Raw genomic sequence first — 7,500 nt, forward strand, 5'->3', positions numbered from 1 at the left:
TGTTTTGTACGATCTAAGAAACCAAAACTGATTTAATGAGCCATTCGCGGTTTCACCTTAATTCGGTATGTACTTAGACATGCATGGCTTAATCTTTGAGACAAGCATATGACTACTGGCAGGATCAACCAGGGAGCTTAGTTATTATTGTAAATTTAAATTTTCGTCGTCGGCCCTCCCTGTAAGACCGATCGACGTTAAGCCATTTCTCTTTTGTATGTAACACACATTTCATAAATTTTGTACCTCTTATAGAGGCCAAATATTCTCCTCCTCCTCTCATAAAGCACGAAAATCACTTTCACGCCGTGCATCCATCGTGCAAGCACGTAGACCACACACGCTGGACAATATAATAAAAGATAGCGCGGACAGTGGCATGCTATACAAATCGAGAAAGCGCGTACAGTGATCATGCTGGTCATTTTGCCACCAAATTTTATAATCTTTATCATTAGAGCGGGCCCACCAACCTCGTCTCTGTACTTTATACATTTCTCCTCCATCTGCACACACCTTTTCAAACATTAACGGAGAGAGTTCCTTGGACTTGCTTTAAATGTACATATTAGATATGTTGGAATCTCTCTCCATTAGAAGTTTCCCCAGCCTTAAAACTTCTTTCATTTTTACTCCTCTCTCCATACTTATTTTCCTCTCTGAACGTATCAGAGAGGATTTTATTTCTGACACCTCTTGACTTTTCTTAAATTCAGGGACGTAATTTTGTTCATAATTCAGTGGACTTTTGTGTATTTTATACTTTAAATATTTCCAAACAGTCTCCCTTCTAAAAGTGATAGAACGAATTTTCGTCTAACACTACTTTCTTGGTTCAAAAATTTTATACAATCTTATAACTTTTTCAGTTTTAACAAATTTTGGTTACAGACAGTTGATGCTCAGTTTGTACAAGTATGCAACATTTATAAGTGCATACAGGTCACCAGCCTTATATTACAAGGCTCACCACATATGGGCCATTCGGTCTTAGACACCGACCCGTGGTAATGCTGTGTGGAGATTAATAATAATCCGCAACGGAAAACCGGAACGAGAATAGTCGAGAAAGTATATTCTCGAGGAGCGGTAGACTGCTTTTCAACCGAAGTCATAAAAGAGCCACACGCTCGACGCTACTCCCGACCGGTCCGAGCGAACCGAAAGTGCCTTCCTATAAATACCGAACGGCCGGCCGCTAGGTCGGCGACGCATGGGCTTACGCCCAGGCGTATGCCTGTGCAAACCGCCGTGAGAGCGTACCATCCCGCCGGCACGGTAAAACTTAGACTGAAAATATCGTCGAACATATCCTTTCATTTTATAACGTTCTATACATGAAAATTAATAAATTAACATGCAGGACATAATAAATTCACATTCTCATGTAAATCATGGGTTTAATTAATATTTTAAAAAATTTTAAAACCGCCCAGAACCGATGAGATGAAAATATTAAAACGATATTTTTGCATTTTCTTACGGTAAAACATTAACAAATAAGCGACTATAGCAATATAAAACTCCATTTGTAATTTAATTAATCAAAATTAATATTTTTTTTTGATTTTTCAGCGATCCAGAACCGATGAGACGAAAACATTAAAACGATATTTTTGCATTTTCTTACGACAAAACATTAACAAATACGAGACTATAACAATATAAAACTACATATGTAATTTAATTAATCAAAATTAATAATTTTTTTTGATTTTTCAGTGATCCAGAACCGATAAGTCGAAAATTTTAACAATCATATTTTTGCATTCTGTACCGTGGATCCATCGTTAAACGCTATTAAACTAACGTCCGTGATGGTATAAATGCAGATTTTCGCTCCGTTTAGCCAAAATAACGAACTTTAGGTGCGCTCCGAAATATTTCAAAGTCCCAGCGGCGTATTGCTTCGCCTCTTAGAACCGATTAGTCGAAAATTTTAACAATCATATTTTTGCATTCTGTACCGTGGATCGATCGTTAAACGCTATTAAACTAGCGTCCGTGATGGTATAAATGCAGATTTTCGCTCCGTTTAGCCAAAATAACGAACTTTAGGTGCGCTCCGAAATATTTCAAAGTCCCAGCGGCGTATTGCTTCGCCTCTTAGAACCGATTAGTCGAAAATTTTAACAATCATATTTTTGCATTCTGTACCGTGGATCCATCGTTAAACGCTATTAAACTAACGTCCGTGATGGTATAAATGCAGATTTTCGCTCCGTTTAGCCAAAATAACGAACTTTAGGTGCGCTCCGAAATATTTCAAAGTCCCAGCGGCGTATTGCTTCGCCTCTTAGAACCGATTAGTCGAAAATTTTAACAATCATATTTTTGCATTCTGTACCGTGGATCGATCGTTAAACGCTATTAAACTAACGTCCGTGATGGTATAAATGCAGATTTTCGCTCCGTTTAGCCAAAATAACGAACTTTAGGTGCGCTCCGAAATATTTCAAGGTCCCAGCGGCGTATTGCTTCGCCTCTTAGAACCGATTAGTCGAAAATTTTAACAATCATATTTTTGCATTCTGTACCGTGGATCCATCGTTAAACGCTATTAAACTAACGTCCGTGATGGTATAAATGCAGATTTTCGCTCCGTTTAGCCAAAATAACGAACTTTAGGTGCGCTCCGAAATATTTCAAAGTCCCAGCGGCGTATTGCTTCGCCTCTTAGAACCGATTAGTCGAAAATTTTAACAATCATATTTTTGCATTCTGTACCGTGGATCGATCGTTAAACGCTATTGAACTAACGTCCGTGATGGTATAAATGCAGATTTTCGCTCCGTTTAGCCAAAATAACGAACTTTAGGTGCGCTCCGAAATATTTCAAAGTCCCAGCGGCGTATTGCTTCGCCTCTTAGAACCGATTAGTCGAAAATTTTAACACTCATATTTTTGCATTCTGTACCGTGGATCCATCGTTAAACGCTATTAAACTAACGTCCGTGATGGTATAAATGCAGATTTTCGCTCCGTTTAGCCAAAATAACGAACTTTAGGTGCGCTCCGAAATATTTCAAAGTCCCAGCGGCGTATTGCTTCGCCTCTTAGAACCGATTAGTCGAAAATTTTAACAATCATATTTTTGCATTCTGTACCGTGGATCGATCGTTAAACGCTATTGAACTAACGTCCGTGATGGTATAAATGCAGATTTTCGCTCCGTTTAGCCAAAATAACGAACTTTAGGTGCGCTCCGAAATATTTCAAAGTCCCAGCGGCGTATTGCTTCGCCTCTTAGAACCGATTAGTCGAAAATTTTAACACTCATATTTTTGCATTCTGTACCGTGGATCCATCGTTAAACGCTATTAAACTAACGTCCGTGATGGTATAAATGCAGATTTTCGCTCCGTTTAGCCAAAATAACGAACTTTAGGTGCGCTCCGAAATATTTCAAAGTCCCAGCGGCGTATTGCTTCGCCTCTTAGAACCGATTAGTCGAAAATTTTAACAATCATATTTTTGCATTCTGTACCGTGGATCCATCGTTAAACGCTATTAAACTAACGTCCGTGATGGTATAAATGCAGATTTTCGCTCCGTTTAGCCAAAATAACGAACTTTAGGTGCGCTCCGAAATATTTCAAAGTCCCAGCGGCGTATTGCTTCGCCTCTAAGAACCGATTAGTCGAAAATTTTAACAATCATATTTTTGCATTCTGTACCGTGGATCCATCGTTAAACGCTATTAAACTAACGTCCGTGATGGTATAAATGCAGATTTTCGCTCCGTTTAGCCAAAATAACGAACTTTAGGTGCGCTCCGAAATATTTCAAAGTCCCAGCGGCGTATTGCTTCGCCTCTTAGAACCGATTAGTCGAAAATTTTAACAATCATATTTTTGCATTCTGTACCGTGGATCCATCGTTAAACGCTATTAAACTAACGTCCGTGATGGTATAAATGCAGATTTTCGCTCCGTTTAGCCAAAATAACGAACTTTAGGTGCGCTCCGAAATATTTCAAAGTCCCAGCGGCGTATTGCTTCGCCTCTTAGAACCGATTAGTCGAAAATTTTAACAATCATATTTTTGCATTCTGTACCGTGGATCGATCGTTAAACGCTATTGAACTAACGTCCGTGATGGTATAAATGCAGATTTTCGCTCCGTTTAGCCAAAATAACGAACTTTAGGTGCGCTCCGAAATATTTCAAAGTCCCAGCGGCGTATTGCTTCGCCTCTTAGAACCGATTAGTCGAAAATTTTAACACTCATATTTTTGCATTCTGTACCGTGGATCCATCGTTAAACGCTATTAAACTAACGTCCGTGATGGTATAAATGCAGATTTTCGCTCCGTTTAGCCAAAATAACGAACTTTAGGTGCGCTCCGAAATATTTCAAAGTCCCAGCGGCGTATTGCTTCGCCTCTTAGAACCGATTAGTCGAAAATTTTAACACTCATATTTTTGCATTCTGTACCGTGGATCCATCGTTAAACGCTATTAAACTAACGTCCGTGATGGTATAAATGCAGATTTTCGCTCCGTTTAGCCAAAATAACGAACTTTAGGTGCGCTCCGAAATATTTCAAAGTCCCAGCGGCGTATTGCTTCGCCTCTTAGAACCGATTAGTCGAAAATTTTAACAATCATATTTTTGCATTCTGTACCGTGGATCCATCGTTAAACGCTATTAAACTAACGTCCGTGATGGTATAAATGCAGATTTTCGCTCCGTTTAGCCAAAATAACGAACTTTAGGTGCGCTCCGAAATATTTCAAAGTCCCAGCGGCGTATTGCTTCGCCTCTTAGAACCGATTAGTCGAAAATTTTAACAATCATATTTTTGCATTCTGTACCGTGGATCCATCGTTAAACGCTATTAAACTAACGTCCGTGATGGTATAAATGCAGATTTTCCCTCCGTTTAGCCAAAATAACGAACTTTAGGTGCGCTCCGAAATATTTCAAAGTCCCAGCGGCGTATTGCTTCGCCTCTTAGAACCGATTAGTCGAAAATTTTAACAATCATATTTTTGCATTCTGTACCGTGGATCCATCGTTAAACGCTATTGAACTAACGTCCGTGATGGTATAAATGCAGATTTTCGCTCCGTTTAGCCAAAATAACGAACTTTAGGTGCGCTCCGAAATATTTCAAAGTCCCAGCGGCGTATTGCTTCGCCTCTTAGAACCGATTAGTCGAAAATTTTAACACTCATATTTTTGCATTCTGTACCGTGGATCCATCGTTAAACGCTATTAAACTAACGTCCGTGATGGTATAAATGCAGATTTTCGCTCCGTTTAGCCAAAATAACGAACTTTAGGTGCGCTCCGAAATATTTCAAAGTCCCAGCGGCGTATTGCTTCGCCTCTTAGAACCGATTAGTCGAAAATTTTAACAATCATATTTTTGCATTCTGTACCGTGGATCCATCGTTAAACGCTATTAAACTAACGTCCGTGATGGTATAAATGCAGATTTTCGCTCCGTTTAGCCAAAATAACGAACTTTAGGTGCGCTCCGAAATATTTCAAAGTCCCAGCGGCGTATTGCTTCGCCTCTTAGAACCGATTAGTCGAAAATTTGAACAATCATATTTTTGCATTCTGTACCGTGGATCGATCGTTAAACGCTATTGAACTAACGTCCGTGATGGTATAAATGCAGATTTTCGCTCCGTTTAGCCAAAATAACGAACTTTAGGTGCGCTCCGAAATATTTCAAAGTCCCAGCGGCGTATTGCTTCGCCTCTTAGAACCGATTAGTCGAAAATTTTAACACTCATATTTTTGCATTCTGTACCGTGGATCCATCGTTAAACGCTATTAAACTAACGTCCGTGATGGTATAAATGCAGATTTTCGCTCCGTTTAGCCAAAATAACGAACTTTAGGTGCGCTCCGAAATATTTCAAAGTCCCAGCGGCGTATTGCTTCGCCTCTTAGAACCGATTAGTCGAAAATTTTAACAATCATATTTTTGCATTCTGTACCGTGGATCGATCGTTAAACGCTATTAAACTAGCGCCCGTGATGGTATAAATGCAGATTTTCGCTCCGTTTAGCCAAGATAACGAACTTTAGGTGCGCTCCGAAATATTTCAAAGTCCCAGCGGCGTATTGCTTCGCCTCTTAGAACCGATTAGTCGAAAATTTTAACACTCATATTTTTGCATTCTGTACCGTGGATCCATCGTTAAACGCTATTAAACTAACGTCCGTGATGGTATAAATGCAGATTTTCGCTCCGTTTAGCCAAAATAACGAACTTTAGGTGCGCTCCGAAATATTTCAAAGTCCCAGCGGCGTATTGCTTCGCCTCTTAGAACCGATTAGTCGAAAATTTTAACAATCATATTTTTGCATTCTGTACCGTGGATCGATCGTTAAACGCTATTAAACTAGCGTCCGTGATGGTATAAATGCAGATTTTCGCTCCGTTTAGCCAAAATAACGAACTTTAGGTGCGCTCCGAAATATTTCAAAGTCCCAGCGGCGTATTGCTTCGCCTCTTAGAACCGATTAGTCGAAAATTTTAACAATCATATTTTTGCATTCTGTACCGTGGATCCATCGTTAAACGCTATTGAACTAACGTCCGTGATGGTATAAATGCAGATTTTCGCTCCGTTTAGCCAAAATAACGAACTTTAGGTGCGCTCCGAAATATTTCAAAGTCCCAGCGGCGTATTGCTTCGCCTCTTAGAACCGATTAGTCGAAAATTTTAACACTCATATTTTTGCATTCTGTACCGTGGATCCATCGTTAAACGCTATTAAACTAACGTCCGTGATGGTATAAATGCAGATTTTCGCTCCGTTTAGCCAAAATAACGAACTTTAGGTGCGCTCCGAAATATTTCAAAGTCCCAGCGGCGTATTGCTTCGCCTCTTAGAACCGATTAGTCGAAAATTTTAACAATCATATTTTTGCATTCTGTACCGTGGATCCATCGTTAAACGCTATTAAACTAACGTCCGTGATGGTATAAATGCAGATTTTCGCTCCGTTTAGCCAAAATAACGAACTTTAGGTGCGCTCCGAAATATTTCAAAGTCCCAGCGGCGTATTGCTTCGCCTCTTAGAACCGATTAGTCGAAAATTTGAACAATCATATTTTTGCATTCTGTACCGTGGATCGATCGTTAAACGCTATTGAACTAACGTCCGTGATGGTATAAATGCAGATTTTCGCTCCGTTTAGCCAAAATAACGAACTTTAGGTGCGCTCCGAAATATTTCAAAGTCCCAGCGGCGTATTGCTTCGCCTCTTAGAACCGATTAGTCGAAAATTTTAACACTCATATTTTTGCATTCTGTACCGTGGATCCATCGTTAAACGCTATTAAACTAACGTCCGTGATGGTATAAATGCAGATTTTCGCTCCGTTTAGCCAAAATAACGAACTTTAGGTGCGCTCCGAAATATTTCAAAGTCCCAGCGGCGTATTGCTTCGCCTCTTAGAACCGATTAGTCGAAAATTTTAACAATCATATTTTTGCATTCTGTACCGTGGATCGATCGTTAAACGCTA

At 39.6% G+C, this 7,500-nt stretch overlaps 1 non-coding gene across 1 annotated transcript in view; it reads right to left on the minus strand.

The window, feature by feature from the left end:
- LOC143306607 (small subunit ribosomal RNA) overlaps positions 1-135 on the minus strand; it is a 1,923-nt gene extending 1,788 nt beyond the window's left edge. The window contains exon 1 of the ribosomal RNA XR_013063975.1: positions 1-135. This exon is cut by the window's left edge and continues 1,788 nt beyond it. This is a non-coding gene — a ribosomal RNA (small subunit ribosomal RNA).
- Positions 136-7,500: the final 7,365 nt, after the last annotated feature.

Source organism: Osmia lignaria, unplaced genomic scaffold (genome assembly GCF_051020975.1).
Source record: "Osmia lignaria lignaria isolate PbOS001 unplaced genomic scaffold, iyOsmLign1 scaffold0013, whole genome shotgun sequence".
NCBI lineage: Eukaryota > Metazoa > Arthropoda > Insecta > Hymenoptera > Megachilidae > Osmia > Osmia lignaria.